Raw genomic sequence first — 22979 nt, 5'->3', positions numbered from 1 at the left:
ACAAACGATGATATTATATGAAATCGGTAACATCTGTAGTCTGCATATCTATATTTAACGAATAAGAAATACACCATTAGAAAGAGTATTTATTTATTTTTTTGTTTTATTTTTATGACATATTGTGGTCGTGAAGTTAAAAATGAAATTTTGAAAAATCTCGTTCCATGTGCGTTCTTTTGTTTTTTTTTTTTTTTAATAATTCGTTTGCGCGTGAATACATCTTGTATTATTTTTAAAGCCATACGAATGACGTTCTGAAATCGATTACACTTGAAATCGGATACACTAACAAAATATGAGTTTATTTAATGTATAATGTAACTACATAGAGAGGTATTTTCAATACGAGGGGGTTGATAGCCATCATTATCAGAAACGATGAAATTATTCACATCACAATGTCACTTTTCTGCTGTCACGTGTTCTACTACGTCACACTGACGTTGCCAGTGTGTACTATAAAAAAATTTAAAAAATCTTAATTAAACTTTTTGATGCGTCGTCATATATATATGTATAAGCGAAAAGCCACTGACGGACTAATCACGGTATGTGTAACTTCACCGGGAGGAGAAGAGAGAAGTACATATAAATACTAGTACGAATGCAAGACGGTCAACTAGTAAATATATATTCACAGAAAAAGTAGTTTTATTCTTTGCTTTCCGACTTCACTAAGTCAATATCCTACCTGGAGTATTTATTGTATTAACATTGTAACAAAACAAACACAAAGAAATATTATGTGTAGTATACATAAGTAGATATTTACTTAGAAAATGTTTTTAAATATTGCATTTATTTATAGAAATTAAAGAGTTTCATAAATATTTTTATTTGTGTGATTTCACGTATACAAATATTACAAGTTTGTGTAATGGCGTCAATTCGACAAAATCAAGTTTTTTGGACGTCAAGAACGGATGTTTACATTGATCATGTTTTTAAATAGCATTTCTAAATACCTACTGTGGATTAATTGATTCACACATATATTGAAAGTTTTTTTTATTCCATTCAAATGCATAAACTTGATCGTTTTATTAACATTTCGCTGCTAGTTTACGCGTACACGAATAAAGCGAATGTTAAACTAGCGATACGCCCCGGCTTCGCACGATTGCAATGCTGATACAAAATGAACTGCAGAATGTCTTACAATGTTTACAGTTTTTCAGACATTCTCTGTTATATTGGGCATGTATCCCACCATGCTCTTGATTCAGTCTATTCGTTACAAAAAAAAAAAAACGCTCCAAAATCCGTTGTATAATTTGAAAGATCTAAGCACACAAAAGGATTGACTAATTGTTTTATATAATGTAATGATAACGTTATTAGTAATAAATAATTATTAATAATGATTTTCTGGCAAAACTGAAAACACTTCGCTCATTGTCAGTAATATCTCGCTCAGGTTTTATGGCAATGAGCTTCGCTTGCAAGTGTGGTCAACACTTCACTCAGAACGAATGAACGAACATTATGACGTATGTAACATTCAATCAAACATTTTGTACTTTATCAGTAATTATACTCGCGACGAACACCGCATTGCGGTGTTGCCTGCATACTCATAATGCATACTCTAACAAACCTAAGGCAAACTTTTCTTGCACGAATATTATCGCGAATGCCAAACCTAGGCGTTAAACTCACTAATTATTATTAATAGTTTAATCGATAGCAAGAAGACTTATAAGCCTTCCAGTTTTAAACGTATTATTTTAATTCTTCCCAAAATAACCGACAGGTTATTTAAATTTTTATTACGCAAATTAATTAACGAACAAAGATCAATGACTACGAAGTTACGTCGGTATATTTAACACCGTTACGGGAATAGAATGTCGTTTGAACATTTATTAATATGTATTTAAAACAAAATATAACTTTTTCGAAACAAGTTTTCATGGAAATCAAGAATGCAGTATTTTAGTATTTCTTATAACTGGCCAGTGTTGTCAGGTTAAAAAATATTCCTAGAATACGTTTGGTTGGGTATTTACGAATTTTATAAAAGTATTTTTTAAAAAACCTTGTTTCATATCTGAAATCAATTTGTAGAGCCAAACCGACATTTAGCTATAAGGTCTGTTTTTTTTTTATTGCAAAACAACGCGTTTTTGTATAATCAAGAGTCAAGACAAAACTAAAGCCGGCTTAAACTAGTTTCGGGCGGTAATTTCGTGCGTAGAATGGCCGAGCATAAAAATTATTTTATACATTCATACGGGTCAGTTACATCCTGGTGTGGTTGTCTAACCGGATCGAACCGGCTGTGTTCTTGCTGGAGGAAATTAATTATCCATAACCAATGTTTAGCTGTTCTCGTAAATATGGATACTTATACCTACGAATGCGTAGGCCTATTAAATAAAGTACAACTAATATATCATACACCAAACTAAGCAAATTACTGCTATTAATATTTATTAACTTGGATTTATCATATTAATATCCTTGTTATTATGAATGTAACTCTGTCAGTCTGTCTCTCGTTCTTTCACTATCCAACCACTGAACCGAATTGGTATGAAGCGAACTTGGGCTCCAAGAATGGTCATAGGCTACCTTTTGGCTAACATATGATTACCAACCTCTACAACGAGAACGAAGCCACGGGCGACAACTAGTAGATTATATAGCCGATAGAGGCAAGTGACATTTTTTTTATGGTACAGGTTGGTGGACGTGCATATAGGCCACCTGATAGTAAGTGGTCACCACTCACCCTTCAAACCGGAACACAACAATACTGAGTACTATTATTTGGCTGTAGAATAACTAATGAGTAGGTGGTACCTACCCAGGTGGGCTTGCACAAAGCCCTACCACCAAGTAAATTTAAATTCAAATTGTAAATCTGCTATAGTACCATATGCAGATACCATTTTGTAAAAATAATTTAGAATACCTCATCAGAGTGTCTTTAGATACCATTATCCAGTTCTACTTCAATGCCAACTGGAATCTCTAAATGTCATCTTAAACGAATTTAGGTCATGGACGCAAAACTCAAATAGCAGTCCCAAGGTAAACTTTCAGTCCTATGGGACGGAAGTCCGACTGGACAAGTTCAATACGTCAATACGATCAAGGTTTCATTTCAGTCCATTCCAAAGGAGTACAGATGAAAAACGTCTTGGAATAAAATATTCTACAACAACTTAAGTCCATTTTAATTTTATTTAAAAAAAATGATATCGATCTCACTAACAGTCATAACTATACAAACACAGATTATTCAAGATATAAACCAATGATATAGCACAGATTCAATGTCAACTTTTTTTGTCTTCACTGTGGTTGGAATCAATATTGTATATGGTATAATGTCAGAGCCTCTGTCGAGGCTATGCACATGTCTCTTTAGCCCTTTCTATCTTCCTTAAATATATATTAGATTATCATAACGCAGTTTTACTTGTTGCTAAATATTATCCTATTTTAATAAGAGCTATGTTTAAACTTAAAAAAATATTAAGAACTCTTTTTAAATCCTTATTTCGCAGCTTAAAGCTTAAATATTGACGTGTTAAAAATAATTATTACCACACACATATATTTGAAAGAGAGCAGAGATGGCCCAGTGGTTAGAACGCGTGCATCTTAACCGATGATTGCGGGTTCAAACCCAGGCAAGCACCACTGATTCATGTGCTTAATTTGTCTTTATAATTCATCTCGTGCTCAGCGGTGAAGGAAAACATCGTGAGGAAACCTGCATGTGACAAATTTCATACAAATTCTGCCACATGTGTATTCCACCAACTCGCATTGGAACAGCGTGGTGGAATATGTTCCAAAACCTTCCCCTTAAAGGGAGAGGAGGCCTTTAGCCCAGCAGTGGGAATTTACAGGCTGTTACTTTTATATTTGAACGAGTAGTTTCTCCCGTTTAAGAGATTTAGTTGATATGTGTTTGGCCAAAAAATGGTCTTTGTCCTACCAAATGTCCTATCAAATCCGGTTCAGCGGTTTGGTCATGAAAGCGCGATAGACAAGCAAAGTGGTTACTTCTACTTTTATTTTTGATTAAATCAGAATTAAAATTGCCTATGTTTTTGTATTCACGTCAACAAGGATACAACGAGATAAATTTTCACCTTCGTTTAATTAATGAGTAATAATTATGTCCTTAAAGCGTTCTAAAATAATTATATAATCTGTCTAAGATGCCAGCAAGGCTAGTTAATCAATGATAAAGAGGCACGTGCCACTCTATTAGCGGATACACTTGCGTCAGATTTTTGTTTGAATAATGAACGTTACACGGTTCATTTTAAAAGTAACTTGTCGTAGCTGATAATGCAAAAGATCGTATGTGACAATAAGTTGATATTTAAAAAATTAAATGTCATTTACTTTTTTTTATTTCATAAATCGATACCTCTCACGTAAATTATAAACCACAAAGAGTATTTTTCCATTTAAGAGTCATTTATATGCATTTAAAAGTGAAAAATACTATTTTGTTGCCTACCATAACTTACGGCAGTATTGAAATGTTCTCTCAATCTTGTCGCTTTCTGGCAACATTGATTTAGCTTTAAGAGAAAAAGACAGCATTGATTAACTGGTCACCCCATAAATAACATCTATAAAAATATAATGTTTTATTAATTTCAAATATAATTTCATCTATCACAATTGAAAACAGCATGGCCTCAAAAGAAGATATAAACATAGTAGCCCTTTCCCTGTCATAATATCACATGTGATTCATGTTTATTATTGAATGTCTGCTGCTATCAAGTATCCTAATTCGAATAAATTAAGCAAATTATTTACTCTCTGCTGCAAAGAACGCAAAATAATGATTACACGACTTTTTAGCAGTAGCACAAATGATAACTAGCAGTTGAATTCTTGACAAAATCTATTCACGTGATTTAAATGCACAGTTTACATAGCTTTATGTTATATTTTTAGGTATTAAAGGTATTACTCGCATAATTCATTACTTAAATATTACAAATAATATTAAACCCTCGGTTCTTTAAGAAGTGTAATTTGTTATCGCGTACGTAAATCTACAAGATCGCAATTTTATATTATTATTAAGAGGCACGCGCCACGAGTGTCGCACATTGCCAACTTGATGTGCGTGGGCGGTGTCAATGAGACGTCACGATAGAAACTATAGAATTATTTTTGTTGCCATACTAAATAATTATTATTATCAATTAATTTATTATACATGACAACTTTATGCCAGACACTCGAATAGTAACTGATTAAAAATTAAATACGATAAGTTAAAGGTACCGATATCTTTTTTTACCGTTTATTTGTATTAAATCGAGACGTGAAATTATGGCAATGTACCAGATTAAAGCTGAATCTGAATATAATTAGTTATGGTTCGTAGAATCGATTTTTGAACCTTCGAGTAATTTTATTGCTCCAAACTTAATAATTTATAGCTTATTTTTAGTAAAGGTAATAATTTTAAATTGTAATATAACACATTACAGACATAAATAGATTACTAGAGTTGTGAATCGTAACGGCAATTAAATTTTGAATTGAGTTTTAATAAAACATTAACAATTATCATCATGTCACGTTAGCAATCCTTACGATCTAACTGATAAATGATAAAGTAGTCGTAAGTATTTTAAGGAATCATATATAAGCAATAAATTATATATTTGAACGATTTTCATGCATTTAAAACGATCGTATTTTTTTAAATACTATTGGTAGGTACCTGGGTTTTGACCAAATTTAAAAATTTAAGGACAAGATGTAATTTACAGTTATTTTAAAAAGCTGTACCTACCTTTACATCAAAATCACGCGAAAATATGCAACTGAAAAATTTGGCCGCCATTTTATGTTATCCGGTTTTTCAATCCGGAGTTTCCAGATATTAAATTAAATGTATTCGCGAGTTTTATCACAAATTTTAAGATATTTAGTTTATCTTATCGCGTTCATCAAGGTCTAATACTTCGCGATGCGTCGCGCCAACGCATCTCCTTACAAATTACGTAAGCATATAACGAAATACACAATCATAGCCGTTAACACGGTGTGGTATGATACACAACCGCATATGATATTGGCGTACTCTTAAGCGATAACTCTGTAACAAGTAGTATACTAATTACTATTTTTATTCCATAGATTTGAAATTGATTCGAAATTTTGATTTTGTCGGTTTTTGACGAGACGACGGTTTAAGACGAGTTCAGTTTTAGAAGATTTATATATACATATAATAATACTTGTCATCCCCGTCTGCTTGATTTTTCGGGTTTTGTCATCAGGTGTTAGTAATAAAAAGTAACATATATCCTTATTCCTTATGAATAAATACGACGACAATATATTATATTGACAAAGTGTAAAGATTAAATAAAGTGCTGAACGATTTTTACATAATTTGTTGAGTTTTGATAACTTCAAAGATAACATTTTGTCACGGTCTCTTGATTGCTGTGTTTTATGCGTAATACATTAACTTTAATTATAACTTTAATTGTGATTCAACAAGACATAGGTACTGCTAGATTTCCCGCCATCGTTTCATTCCACGTCATTATATGTACAGCAGCCATTTTTAATTTTTAGATTTAATATATTTGTATTAAAAAAACGCTAAGAAATGAAATTGCCTTTATTTGTTATAATTGAAATTTAAAATATATCATATATATATTCTTTTTAATTTATAATTTAAAAAAAATTTAGAAGATTATTTCATCTGGCAATACTTTCTTCGACTCAAATTTTGAAGCAGTGTCTAGGTGTCTAGGTCGTCAACAATAAAATCATGAGTAGCAAGTCAAAACTAGTGTGCATAACTCATTGGTGTAATCCTTTTATATTTCGTAATAAATGTTTGTAATCATATTTATTGTATGTATTAGTAAAAATTATCACGGCGCGGCGCCGCACTTAGTGCCTATCTGGCGCCGTGTACTTTTGTAGCGGCGACTCGGTCCAGACTTCTGTTGAAAATAATGTTTAATATAAACAATTATCGCATACGAAAAAAATCATAACTACATTAGAACGGCGCATTAAGTAAAGTTAGTATGCTAAGTTACAATTGAACTCACGATTTCTCCCTGGTAGAATTCAATTTATAACGAAAAGACTTTAAGAACTTTCATAAAAGGCTCACCCCAACATCACCCTTTTGAAGGGTGAAAGTGCTTTTATCAACCTATACCTGTCTTTAGAGTTTGTAGTAAATTTTTATCAAAGTCAGTTCAATCCTGTAGTCGTGAAAGCGTATCGGACAGACAGAGTTGCTTTCGCATTTATAATATTAGTATAGATGAATGTCATTGGTATTCACTGAAAATAATTGGTATAACAAGAATTTTAACGGATACATAATGGACTTACAAGATATGAAGTACATATGTTTATAATTGCCTGTTAAAATGACATTTCATGTATTTTTTTTCATTTAGATTCGATAGAGATAATAGTAGATATATTTATTATTATTTTTATACATACAGCAATATTTCATTATTATTTTTTAATTATTTATATTTGGAAAACATACAGCATAGTATAATACACTAACATTTGATACCAAAATAAGTATGTATATGTACTTATAGGTATGATTTCATAAATAAATTCTTAACAATTACAACACTTTTTGTTTATTTCAACTTGTAATTTTGTTATACATTGTGAAAAATGCTTGGCAGTTCAAATTTTACCAAATTTTTGTTTAATTTTCCTACAAGATAGACGATTTTCCTATAAGATATGTCAAACTAATGACTTCCATTTGCACATATTTACGTAAATAATACTCCATATATGCTGATCTATCAGGTTTGGTAACTGGTATGTGCTTATGTGTTGCAAGTTTCGTTAGGTAATATAATTCTTAAGATTAGCTGATGTTAACGGCCAGAACTCATTAGTTTAATAAAACCTTCACGGAGTTTTAATTTGAGGTGAACTTTCACTGTAGTGTGAGATAAACATTAACTGATGTAGACTATTGATAAAACAACATAGCTCTATGTATTAAACCAATTGGTTAGAGATAGATTTGATATAGAAGTAAACTCTTTAATTCTAATCTAATTTCAAGATGTATAAAACAGAACTGAGATACTTTCTAGAAGTAATTCTCAGCTGTAATCAAAAGGACTGAGGTTGGCACGTTCGGATTTATAGTTTGTGTAAATCCCCGGTAGTGCGAAATGACTCTTTTTTTTTTAATACTTCAAAAATGCTGGCACTCGAGTAATAATCGACAGCCATAATAATGCTCTAACGTTATTCGAAGAGTTGGACCAAGGCATTCCTTAAATTAAGCATACACATGTCCACATATACATTTATATCAAGGCAGATCATGTCTAATCACCATTTACCATCTTCAATTTACAAGGAATTTTATCATGAAGAAATAATGTGTGGTGGAATAAAATTCTTGTCATGGGTATTTTTATGCGCTGAATATTTTCGCTTAGAGTAAATTAATTTAATAAATCTCTTTTTAGATTATGTCATTTGTCGCCGTACATATATGGGTTAAAAATGATCCTGCTTTTTATTCTCAGTAGAAAAACTAACTTGCTGGAAAATATCAAACTACCTTTCTTCTACTAACTTTCTTTCTTTTTTTAAAATTTGACTATGACACGCAAACTGTCCTAGTAAAATTCATTGAAATTTGAAAAAAAAGCTTCTATTTACGATACAATATTGATACATATATATTTTATATTTATTGATTAATGAATGACCTGTGGCTACTCTCATTAAGCGCCAGGTGTTAGGCATAAAAAAGTTTCCTTGGAATTCAAACTGAAGTTCATACTAATTTCATAAAATACTGTTCCTTAGTTTAGCCATGAAACAGCTACAGTTACACAGTGATGCAGTTACTTTCACAATTATAATATAATTATAGGTTACAGTAAATATAACACATCACTTGCTGACATTTCACGACAGTCTGCGGTTTCCTAACTTTGTTACATTTGTATTGTCCAAATCACAAGGCCAGTCGCAAAGATTTATCAAATGACAAAATAAAATATTTGAAGATCACTAAACACAAAACATTTTTACACCTTACTTTGGTTGTTCTAACAAATATATGTTTCTGTTGCAGGTAATATATTGGCGATTCTTTTTGGCGGTAAATATAAATATTTCAAATCAGAACATCGATAATTATCGATAATTCTTTTTTTTTAATTCTGTCTTGTTAATTTACAAAAAGTATTTATAATATATTTTTTAATTAAAATCTTTGAATGTTCCGTTCACAGGTTTCTAAAAAAAAGAAATTACTGTGTATAATAATTAATGACTAATAAAAAAAATTAAAAGCTCTTCGATGTTCCATTGGAAGATATAAGATGAAGAAAGACCTTCACTCCAATTCAAGACAATATAGTCTCTGATTAGTGGGTATGACATTTGGCAGAATACCCTTCGTAATATACAGATTTCCTCACGATATTTTCGTTTGTCACAGAGTAAATAATGAACACAATTAAAGCACATGAAAACTCAGGTACTAGTCCGAATTTAAACCGATACTCGACCGTCTCCTCTTCTCGCTAGTCACTAACTTAATTTAAATACAAAAGTATATAAAGATACATGTATTATAAATAAATGTAAAGGATATACATAAATTAGTGTATTAATTAAGTATATACCTACATTAAACACATTATAAGATACAGCATTTTTTCTTAAAACTTTTATTTCATTAGCCTTCTCAAAACTTATACAGTCCCAAAAAAAGTTACGAGCTCTGAGTTTAGTTTTTAATTTATATAATAAAAGGTCATTTATATAGAATAAATATCGGTATTACCAGTGGTGTTAATTAATTATTTGATTAATCGAAAGCGATACCGGAACGACATCATTAGGTCCTTCAGAGAGGACTATGGACTCTCAAATGACCAACACAATTAATACATTATTAGTAACCTAATGAGTTTCTAGTAATATTTGAAATTGTATTTTGTATACATATCGTAAATGTCTTTGTAGTGTTTTAATTAGGTTCCGTTTAAACGTTGACAATATTATTCCAATAGTAAATATTTTAAAAAAGATTTATCAGTATATTTCGATATTTAAAAAAAAAAATAATTACAATTATTTTTACGATTATTAAAAAGTATACTTAAATATATTTAATTGCCCCTTGGAGTTTGGCGAGAAAAAGCTTCATCAAAAGTATAACACCTCGCCTTATTGCCTCTGCTGATGACAGGAGGGCTGGTTAGTTTTTTGCCCAGAGGATCGGAATTGCGATTCAAAGGGGAAATGCTGCTAGCATTCATGCCACCATTCCACGCGGTCATAATTTATACTGTAACTAGTTTTATGTCATATTTTTATATATTTAAGCATTTAATGTTATTAATACTTTAATTGGCTTTAAATTATATTTTGTAAAACATTAGAATACTGTTAAAGTTATTAACTTCGGGATAATTTACCATGTTTTTTAATTTTTGTACGAATGTCTTGTTCACGAGACTCTCGTGAACAAGACATTTTCGAAATATGTAGCTCCACCTAACAAAAAAAAAACATGGTAAATATCCCGAAATTAATAACTTTAATAACAAAAATAACCATGATAATATAAAATCTTATATTAGAATACTGCTTCTTGATGTCTTATCCATTGAAAATATATCCTGAAGTATAAATTAGTTTCGTTCGTCTAAACAATTTTGTCAATACTAGATACAATTAGAAGATACTTGTTAATAATCATCAATGTAAAGAATGATCACAAAATACTACAATTGTTACTAATTCTCTTCATTGAATATTACTTATATGTAAATTGAATTTGCGTTCTGCAGATAACATTAACTTATATCTATTTTGAAATCTGTATGTTCTATGAATAATCGTAAAAGTTATGTCTAGTTACCAGCGAGGAACTCGAGAAAGATAAAATTAGGCACGCTGAAAAAAAAGTTGCCATGCTTAAAAAATTGCGTGCTCATAGGATTTATGTTAAGTTTTATTATTAGCGTGTAATTTAGTGTTAAATAATTGTTGCAAGTAAATCAAAAATATAGTCCTAAGCAACCCTAGAAAAATATAAAAAAAATATCGAAATAAAGTTATACAAAAGAAGCAAAATCTTAAAGATACTTAAAAGTTAAAATCGATATTGTATTATTTACTATTCGTGTTGTAATCGATAAAATAAAATTTATTCATTCCATATTCGAATAGTAGCCGAATATTCTTTAAAACTCTAGTATTTATTCTACTAAGATTGAGAGGAATATTAATACAGGTGACCGATAAAATTACAAACAATACCACGTGCCTTACGTGTCGTATTTACGTTACTAGACGTTAAATGCATTACATAACAAGCTCACAAACACGTATAATAATTATCGATTATTACCTACAACTATTATTATAAAGTACTTTTATAGTAATTGATTTACTGACTCATATTTTTCAGATCAATCCCTATCGTTTTTATATATTCGATGTAATAATTAATTTGTAACGATTTGGCACAGATTATATTACCTACTGTATGTAACTGTACTTGATCTATTAAAAGAAATTAAAATTCATTAAATATTACTATAAGAAATAACCATAAGAATATTTCATGTTTTTGTGCTGCCACAGTAAAAAAATAGTTTTGAAGATACCTAAAATATTAATTAATAAATGTGATACTTTTTAATATCGCATTGAAGGAAAAATAAACAAAAAAGACACTATTTTTTAACTAATCAACACATGTCGAGGATAATGTCATTATTTTAAGGACATGGACAAAATAAATATGAGAAAAACAATAAAACAGATAAAGTACAATCGAGAGCTCAGTCTAATAAACAAAATTCAATAGTAAGAATTAAGTTAAGTTATTAACTAAAACATCGCAATACAAAAGCGTCGGTAATCGAAGAGTATTGGATTAATTAAGACGAATGACCAGGAAAGCCGTGCCCACCGCTCGCTTCTAGGAAAACTCATGTTAAACCAGCACCACACTTGTCTGTTTGGAACTGAACTATTTGTTTATTTGTTCCCCCTTAATGACGCTATTATAAAATGATCGTAATTTAGTTTAACAGATTAAATATTATGATAGTATGGAATGTGGTTAACTAGAAATTGTCGTATTTAAAGTTTGCATTTATTTATTTTATTTATTTAAAGGCGTTATTGACTGCCATATAAATGGGACAAAAGTCGGACTTAATGCCTGAAGGCATTCTCTGTCAGTCAACCTTTAGGTCAAAACGAAAACCATGATGGCGGTAATTAGTAATTGAATTAAATCTAAATTAAAAAGGTATATGAAAATAAACGACCAATCGATTGTTGGAAATGAATAACACAATCGATTCTTGTAATTTCAGAATAAATCGATATTGTTCCTGATTTTGAACTTTTTTAAAGAGTGAATGTGGATCGGCGAGTTGCGGGCGCGCCCTTACCGTCCATGGCGTCGTCACGGCCTTTACAAGGAAATAATCGCAATTAAATTTACGTAATAATGTTTACTTTATTTTCTCAGTTTTATTCAGTACGCGTCTCGACGCCGGCGGATGCATACCTTGATGCAACTTTTTATAATTGTGTTACGTTTCCGTGCTGTGATTTTAAAGTGTTGAAGTGAATGTGTTTTATATAATTGTAAGCATCAAATTGGTTTGTTTTCATTTGCATTATTTTATTAACTTTTAAGTGATAATAATTATGTAGCTGGGATACCCGAGGGTATATATCAGACAGAATCTTTATAAGCTCTCAGCTTCATCATCACAATTACTAATATCTTGAAGACGGTAGAAGTATAATGTTAGTAAATAGTAGGTACTCACAAATTCTGACAACTTAAAAAGTTGTATTATGTACGAATGCTCTCGTAAATACCAACTTTTTATGCATGTTTTGAAGTCGATTCGTTGAGGTCCTTTTTGTGTAATTAAATTTTAATGAAAAATAAAGCCTTAAAATTAATAATTTAATGATAGCTTGAAACGAGTGTTACTCTGTATACAACCACTTGTAATGTTACTTTGAACGTTACCATAGGAAGACAATGAGCCAGTAATGTAACACGATGCAGTGTAGAAGCTTGCCATCGTCAGAATAACTGAATTAATGTGATACTGATTCATAACGAGTATAACACGCGCTTATTAATTCAGTACAACCCACTCATCACATCTATCAATAAACAGCAATACTTTTCATTGTTGTATTCCAGTTTCAAGTTTGAAATTAATGTACGATCATTAGCTAAACAAAAAAATAAATAAATGGTATGCTTGGTTTCTACTGCTGTCATGTACTAGACGCTAATTTATACTTAATACTAGTAGTCACCTTCGCTCGCTTTTATGGGTTTTATTTTTCTTCTTACCAAATTTCATTAAAATCCGGTTCATTGGTCGTGAAAAAGCGACAGACAGACAGAGTTACATACAGAAGAGGGTTATTCGCGCAATCTATAACCTAGGAGCGAAAGAATCGTTAATAATGAAGACAGACAAAAAAAATTCCGCTGAGTTTCTTTCGCCGGTTCTTAGTTCAGGGTATTTTCTTTTCCGAGCCGGTGGTAGTGTTTCAATTGACCATCAATAAGAAAGTGTAATGCTTCTTTATTGAATAAAGTTATTTGAGTTTGAGTTTACATTTATAATATTAGTGTAGATTAACGCATGTCGTGTCTACATCACGACAAATGTAATCAAACGTATTTTTGATTTTCATTTTGTTTTGTAGACCTATGAACATAAAATAAATCACTTTTCAATATTCCTGCTGCAATGTAGTTAATTGAATACTATCCTCGAAAAAAATCACCAGGTATCGAAATAAATTATGACGCAGTGAATATTATACCTCTATACGATAATACGTCAGACCTCAGGGAAATATCGTAGGGGCTCCCTTGTGTAGCGGTGACACAATTACTGGTTACAATATATTTTTTCCTTGATTATTGTAATCTGTGGTCGTGATTCCGTGAAACGGGACGGAAGTGCGTAACAGGAAGACTTGAGCTATGAACGCGTGGTGCTTGACTTAGCCGTCAGATGGTAAAAAACATTTTACAGTGCGATATAATGTTTATATTACTTTTTAGTATTTGCTGTCGAAATGCTTGAACCTTGGTGTACTCGGAGTCGGCAAAAGTATACCTCGCCTCATTGCCTCCATTGGGGACAGGAAGGCTGGTTCGTTTTTTTGCCCAGAGGGTCGGAATTGCGATTCAACGGGGAAATGCTGCTAGAATTCTTGCCACCATTCCACGCGGTCAATATTTAAACAGTAACTAGTTTCAGTTCATATTTATATATATATAAGTAAGCATTTAATGTTATTAATTCTTATGTTAATAAAGACTTACTTATTAGTTGAGATGTCAGTTACGCATCATATATGATTACTGTTAGATTCACTCGTTTCTTTTCACCATCATTCGATTGCATCTTATTATTAAAAACTGAATATAGTTTATTAAAATAAAAGGCAGACATCTGAATCTCTTTTATGTTTTGTTAAACCGACTCTAGACTTAAAGTTGCTATTGCTGAGTCTTATTTCGAGTCTTATTGCTGTTAAAATTCGTATGATATTTCAATGCCAGCAACTTTTAAGAGAAATGTTTTTATTCAATGTCGTAACGCTCATTTTTACTAAATGTTGTGTAATCGTCGAGTTGCCTATTCGACAATTTACATATTTATTTAATTATTACAGCTTTCGTTACTATTATACTGCGAAATTTATAATATAAACGTTTCAACAAAAGTAACGTTATTTGTCTTTTCGAAATAATTGAATACATTATCAGTACATAGCATAAAACAAAGTCGCTTTCTCTGTCCCTATATCCCTATGTATGCTTAAACATTTAAAACTACGCAACGGATTTGGTTGCGGTTTATTTAATTGATAGAGTAACTCGAGAAAAAGGTTTTTATGTTTAATACATGGTGAATTTAGTAAAGAAAATCTGATAATTTTAGAAATTTCCACTGTGATATCATTGCACCCGAGTGGAGCCACTGCGGGTGGCTAGATATTATATATCACTATATGTATATGCGCAAACGCTGTCGAGATTCTCTCCGAAGAGACGGTCAGGGTACCGCTGGTTTTTTAGTAAGTATGCCGGTGTACTAAAGCCGATCGAGTCGTGCTCCTTGGGGAGAAACGCATAACTCGGTTTTTCCCGTGACGTAAATAAAGGCGATTCCTGGGAGTAACAGGAACTAGTTACATATATTTGTAGTGCTTAAAAGCCTAGCGAGATGTGGATTAAATTGAGTGAGCCAGTGTTAATTATAGATACAGATGTCATAGCATATATTATCTCGTTAGCGATGTATGCACGGTGTCAGAATTGATTTATATTTTTTACAAGGAAGGAAAGTCCACTGTTTGACTGCATTTCTTAAATATATAATAAAAAAAAAACAATTGAGATATATTTCGAGTCTGGTGAACAAGACATTCATCTTTAATATAGAAATATCGAGTTCCACCAACAAAAAATAATAACATGGTAAATAATCCGTATTAAATAACTTTAATAATTGTGATAAATGAATATACTTAATATTATATCGATATTTATATTATAGGCTTTTAAAAACAAATAAAAAGTTTGTAGTGAGTATGACAGAGTCGGCACAACATTAAACTTAACTAAAAAAAGTAAAATTTTATAATAAATGATGTTCAAAATCGAGCGCGTTTTTCAAGACGATCCTCCTCATATATAATTTTGTTATGTACGAAGCTGAGTTACGCGGTTTCGACCGTTATAAATTTAAACTATTAACGTGAGAAGCATAAATTTCTTATACTTTAACATCAATGGCGTAACAGATCTTTTAGACCCTAACCTCCTGGCCTAGCGTCTTGCGAATGAAACAAACGTATAGCAATGTACAGGCGAATATTCACGTCCGCGAATTTCCCGCGGCCAGGCGGTAATGCAATAAAATGGAAAGTCATAGAAATACTTTATTTTTCTCGTGAGTTTTTAAACGACTAAACAGACCTTTGAAAAAAGTTTTGAAACAAAATAATTGTTTGTGGCTCTGCGTCCCCTTTCAATCGCCATGCACCCCTTACAACCGCGTTTCAATTATAAATTGAACTTTCATTTCAACTCGTGGATGGAAAGACTAACGAGGCATGGCTTCATCTGAGCTACATTGATTCCTTTTATCGAGATATTCGTTACCAGATAAACTAAAACAAAACGCGTTTTGTCTATGAGAACAAGAAAAAAAATTAAAAGTAATAAAAATGAATATACGGAGTATCTTTTGATTATTTTCGTTATTTTTCATAAGCATCATTAAACAAAAAATAAAAGAACATTACGCCACAAAATACTTAGGGAATTAGGGAATATTTTTACAGAAAAAATAATTTAATTGTTTTTTAATATATTTTTGACGCAATCGATTCGTGAATATTGCATTCCAATTCCATTGGTGCCACTAAGTCAGTATAGGACGTAACGTTTCCTAGACGGATGTGTGACAATTTCCTACGTTATCCACCGACGTCTATCCACGTTTAAAAAAAATTGTCAATCTTACGTAATTCCGGTAAAAAAAATAAAGTTACCTCTTTACAATGATAGCAAAGTAATTATCAAAAGTTATTAGCATTGTAGGTCGCAGTCCATTCCTTGTATTCGTATGCAATGTGGTTTGCGTGTTTTATAATTTATGTTGATCGAGTCGAGATAGTCGAGAGCTCTTTGCAATGATGCACATGACTCACTAGCGACTCGCTCAGGGTTTGCGTGGACAATCGACACTACTCTGAGAAAATATATTATCTGTATGAATCTGTCAAATATGTCATCAATAAATATAACTTATTGATACCCGTATTCGCTTATTGGCTATTCTTAAACTACTTTTAACATTATTAATTCATTATGATTATTAACATTATTAGTATGTATTATTAATAAATTGATTGCCTCCGATAATAGATTATATTTTAAAAAAATGTTTGCTTTCCGGACAAAATCTTTTTGTGATCTTTATATTTATAATAAGGCTAACAATGTTTTATTAGTATTTAATATTTACAAAATAAATCCATTTAAAGTTTATTATAACTAACAGCTATGGCAATTTGAATTAATTTGATTGTTTTGTTTTTATACTTGCAACACTGAAGACCGCTTTTTTTGTTTTACGCAGTAATTTTATCCCTTGCATGTCTTGGGTTTCCCCAAGGCTATTATTCATATCAATTATTTTGTCTCTTACACTTTGATTACAGCGTATAAAGTATTCATTAATAATATCTGTTTTGATGTTTTGCACATGAGATATGACGATAGTAATATCTATCTATCATTACATAGTAAAACAAAGTCGCTTACCGCTGTCTGCCCCTATGTATGCTTATATCTTTCAAATTAAACTACACATTTTGATGTGGTTTTTTTTAATCGATAGAGTGATTCGAGAGAATGAATATAGTATATTTAATATCAGCATTGCACCCGCCGAAACCGGGGCGCGTCGCTAGTGTCTATGTGTAATAATATATCATTATTGGTATATAATTTAAAGTAAATTAAATTATACTTTTATTAAATATAATATATTTTGTTTAGTATATCTATCTGTAACCAGTAACCGCCCATAGACAATGACACTATAAGAAATGTCAACCATTAATTCCAAAGAGTTCCACTATCTGCAAAACTCAAATTGCTTTTTTCAATGTAGAAGCTTCACTTACACTTACATATTGATGGTCACATAAAAAACTACCATCTCTCTGCTCCATCATCAGATCATTTCATTAGAACTAAATTTTTGTATCGTCATTCGATTTTTGTATAAACTTTTTTATTCGCTGCGATAATTACCAGTGGCAGAAGAGATTTTTATTTTTTTATTTCTGACATTGTTAATAACATGTAGGTAAGTTATACGTTTAAATATTTACAAGTGAAACCATTATAAAGTGTGTTTATATGAACTGGTTATTGTTTTTATCCTCAAAACATACGTTTAGTGGTGAATTAAATTCGTGAATAATTTTGGCCGAGGTTTATAACGCAATAACAGATGTACGTAGTTTAATAAATTTTCGACAAATTAAAGGACAAATAAAAAAAAAACAAAAAATGTCTCATACTACGTTTTTAAAATTATAATACGATTCTTCGGACATGTTTGTACTCTTATAGAAATCTTGACGCGTTTCCGTCCCATTATTAAAAGTTACCCTTCCCGTTTTAGGAGAATAAGTTGTTATATAAAAGGTTTATACTGGAGAAAAAGTTTCAATAAAAAATAGTCCTATCTGTTATGAGCCGAGCCATGTCTGGCCATCATAAAACTTCAACAAACTTTAGATACAATCGGTATAATATTTACGCATACACGTATTCATGTACAGTACAGTAACAGCCTGTAAATTTCCCACTGCTGGGCTAAGGCATCCTTCTCCCATTAAGGAGAGGGTTTGGAATATAATCCACCACGCTGTTCCAATACGGGTTGGTAGAAAGCACATGTGGCTGAATTTCGATGAAATTAGACACATGCAGGTTTCCTCACGATGTTTTCCTTCACCGCCTAGCATGAGATGAATTATAAACACAAATTAAGCACATATATATGTCTCATGACGCTTGAAACATTTAAACATTTTTTAAACATTTAAAAGTCACATTTAGTTCAAGAACAAACGTATCGTATAACATAATTCATGTATTAATTTGTACAAAATGGGTCACATCAAGATAAGAAGCGGGATTACCGTAGATCAGAGTGTCACAGTTGCAAGAAATCTGCCTTGTCCTCTCTGCGGGACCTCAGTCCAAGGATTGTATTAATTAATAGTTAATTAAATGTAATGCGTACGACGTAAACAATGCTGATTCATGCTCTATAAGGCTTGTTCTGTAATTGAACTAAACGATGTATTTGAAATTATAATGTCAAAAATCGCCATCATCGGAATTAAGTATATTTAATATTATAAATGTAAAAGTAACTTTGTGTGTCCGTCGCTATTTAACGACCAAACCAATGAAATGAATTTGATGAAATTTGGTATGTAGCAAACTTGAACTCCGAGAAAGGACATAGAGTACCTACTTTTTTTGGTTAACACATGACAACTATTACCTTAAAATGCGAGCGAAGATGCGGGCGTCTACTAGTAGTTGTATATGAGTGACATAACCGTATTATTATCACACACACCTTTTAATTAAAATAGACTTAATTTAGATATAAAGTCTGTTGGACGATACAATGTCATTCTGTCAGATCCGACGTCAAATCTCGCAAAAATGTTGTCCAAATTAAGTCTTAGACCTGTGATTAATTAAGATAGTTTTAAGTTTAATATATTCTATTTTGTACCCTCCTAAGAATTCTCAACCTGCATTTTCGCTTATGCGAAAAAGCCCTTATTTTTAGAAAAAAAAAAAATTATTAAAGAAGAATATTTATATTTCAACGTTTTTAATACTTCTCTACTTTACATGTAGAGCAGTACTATACACATGTATAGTAGATCTTGCAGCAGATAAAAGATAATTCCAATGACAATAAGTAAATTATTTACACTGACTTCTATAACATATATTTACTAATTACCAAGTCAAGGGTTGCACTAATAATAGATAGTACATAATTATATCGAAGATATCAATATAAACATAAGACTCATTAGTTCATTAGTATATTACATCTGCATATATGTGGGTAGCCTTGTGCTAAAAGGGCCAAAGTACAATTTTGATACAATGTAAAGCCCCTTTTGCCATTTGCCAAATCATTTCATTATTTTCCTTAAACATTACTCGTATCAACCATATTCCAAAAAAAATTCAAAAGGTTCCGCGCTATTGTCTATAAAAACGGCAAAAAAGTTACGTCTGCGGTCTGGGCACCTTAAATATTTATTTGTTTTGTTTTTTGGTATTTGTTGGTAAAGCGGCAACAGGGATACATCTTCTGTGCTAATTTCAAGGGTTTAAGTATCACGTCTCGTGAAATCTAGCCGTGTAACAGACGGATGGACAGCGGAGTCCCAGTAATGCCGTTCGATTTACCCTTTTAGTAAGGAACCCTAAAAAGCATGTGCTATATAAAATAACCAACATGTGTTATACTTTCAATTCTAATTGCCAAAAGACCATTTAATTTGGCCCTTTTAATACCAGGCTATAAAGCTTATAAATTGCGTTAGAGGTTAACTAAGAAACTTCACCATGAAACAAGGCTTACAATTATCTACAAATGTTAAGGAGGTAATCGTTGAACAAATTTGTGTCTTCTTCTTTCCAATTACAAACCAGTTATGACAGAAAGAGAAAGATATGTGGTATACAAAAAACCGTTAAACGTCTTTTAGTTAAGTCAGTTAATCATTAGGATTAATTAATATACGGGAGATATGTACTTGAAATTATTGAGGACTAGTGACTAGTCTTTATATGTATCATTATATTATGACCAAAGTCATTATAAATTGTTGCCTATGTGTTATTCTGATGTATATTCTATATTACTGTAAAATTTAATCCAAATCCGTTAACCCTTAATTGGGCACAGGGAACTATTTACTACTATTTATTACTCCTAATCTAACCAAATTCCCCAATATTTAAAATGGCTACCTTTAGGTTGTATTATTTATACAAAAATAATCTTAGATCAGAATTATTTTATTGATATAGCTTTCAAATTTCAAATGTAGGTACACGTCCGAATCATGACACAAGAACGTATACTTAAGCTATGAAAATCTTGTTTTTGTTCCTTCCTCCTTCCTTCCTTCCTGTAGTTTTTTCGTGAAAGAGCAATAAACATACATACAATCCTTACAAAATTTCACATTTTAATATTAGTAGAATTGTAACTCGTAATAAGTTTGTTTTCGAGTTCGAATTTTAAACGTAGGTTTATAGCAGTTAAAGTTTCGACTAGACGTAGTCTCCAATGCGGTCGTATCATCAACTGATTGCGGCTTCACTTGTCGGCTCTGTGGTCGCGATTTGTCATACATATTTTGAGAATGTTAATCTTTGTTGTTTGGTAATTAGACGGCTAATAGTGTTGTACCTTGTTTCGAAACCTTTACGCTAGTATAATAAATTTATATATAACAATGCAATATGGATGTTAAATTGTATTGTACTATAAACTCTAACTGATATCCCTTTATTCAATATTAGGGGAAGCCGGGGATTCGCTTTTTAGGGTGTTAGTTCTCATGTGGCTGTCAAAAAAAGTAGCATTTGTGCTTTCTTTGAGTTTAAGCTTGCTTCATACCAAATTTCATCAAATTCAGTTCAGCGGTTTGCTCGTGAAAGAGTGAGATACAGACAGAGTTACTTTCACATTTATAATATAGATGTCGCATTATACTTATTGATTGTTAAATAAAATAAAAACAAATATTTCCGAAAATCTTTTTACAGACAAATACTATGTAATTAATGAACTAATAATATAAAGTACCAGCGTTTTTATATTGTATCCATGTGGTATATGTACGTAATAATTACGTTTCGATATTTATTTTCTATAAATAAGCTAGCGAGGTAATCGTCTCCCAATTAATAGAGGGAAGAATCCGTGATATTTCCACACGTGTGGTATCAGGAGCTTGTTACACGTGTTTGTAAAACTAGCAATATATCGAGCTATTTTTGTATCTAAATATTCCATGTAGATATTAAAAATATATATATTTAATATTAGTTGACAGTGATTTCAAGGTTGTTACCGTATTACAGTATATAATAATATACTAATATAATATAATAACCTCCTATAATGCGTTATTTGAACGCAACCAAAATTTAAACATAAGGTAAAGTAATAGCCTCCACATTTCCCACTGCTGAGATAAGGCCTCCTCTTCTATTAAGGAGGGGGTTTGGAACATATTCTACCACGCTGTTCCAATGCGGATTGGTGGAACGCACATGTGGTAGAATTTCGATTATATTAGACACATGTAGGTTTCCTCACTATGCACCTTCACCGCCGAACACGAGATGAATTATAAACACAAATTAAGCACTTATATATCGTGGTGCTTGCCTTGGTTTGAACCCGCAATCATCGGTTAAGATTCACGCGTTCTAAACACTGGGCCATCTCAGAGTATAAATAAATATATGTATGACAACAATATCAATAAGACACTAGAGGTATGTATGGTTTTAAAATGTTGTGCTTCTATTTCATCATCAAAATTACCTTAGGTGACAGATATATGAGTACAAATCGTACACTAGGCAAATTATAGAATTCTACGTATTTTTGTAATAATAATGCGTTCTTTATTTAAAAATAACATAATGAATTATTAATTTTTACGACGCGAGTACTCCACAGCTAAAGCACAATAAATTGCATGAATTGCAAATATACATTGTCATATAAATATCTTAAGCGGGGTTGCATACAATATTTATGATTTGGTTTAAATAATTGCAAATCGTTTCCGATTTAATCGTAGTGACGTCGTTTTATTTATCAAGAAAAACGTTTTATTGTAACCGTATATGGTTTTTGATATCATGTCTAGTTCTTGCGGTTAGGCATTTAATTATACGAGTATATCCGGTCTAATGCGAATGTATCAAAGTTTATGTGAACACGGTGTAAATGTATTTACTTTTTCATTTTGTTAAGTTATATATTTAATTAGAGAACATTTAAAAAAACAAGATATGCCCTTTCTATTTTCTCTTTAATGATTATAATTAATTGTTCAAATAATCGTTTATTTTGTCTTTGTCAGGATAATGTTTTAAAAAACCAGAATCTACCTTATTCCATCTGTGCTACTAACTCATCTCTAAAGATGCTATCACATGTTTTAAGGACCACGTGATAGAAGTTACCCCTTTTTAAGTCAGAATCGTTGCACTTAATTTTTAAGTAATTTTTTTTCTGTCATTGTATCCAAAGAAATTT

The 22979-nt window shown here is 31.3% G+C and overlaps 1 protein-coding gene across 3 annotated transcripts in view; it reads left to right on the top strand.

The window, feature by feature from the left end:
* Positions 1–22979, top strand: part of LOC124530991 — an 86085-nt gene that overhangs the window by 23840 nt on the left and 39266 nt on the right. Inside the window, exon 1 of one of the 3 annotated variants that reach the window (XM_047105372.1) lies at positions 12536–12660. The exons of the other annotated variants lie outside the window; for them this stretch is intronic. The gene's annotated coding sequence lies outside the window, so the exon portion shown is untranslated. Of the gene's footprint in view, positions 1–12535; positions 12661–22979 lie in introns of those variants that run through there. 3 annotated transcript variants of the gene reach the window in all.

The sequence above is a fragment of the Vanessa cardui genome, chromosome 7 (genome assembly GCF_905220365.1).
Source record: "Vanessa cardui chromosome 7, ilVanCard2.1, whole genome shotgun sequence".
Taxonomy (NCBI): domain Eukaryota; kingdom Metazoa; phylum Arthropoda; class Insecta; order Lepidoptera; family Nymphalidae; genus Vanessa; species Vanessa cardui.
This window is presented reverse-complemented; position numbering and strand designations above follow the sequence as displayed.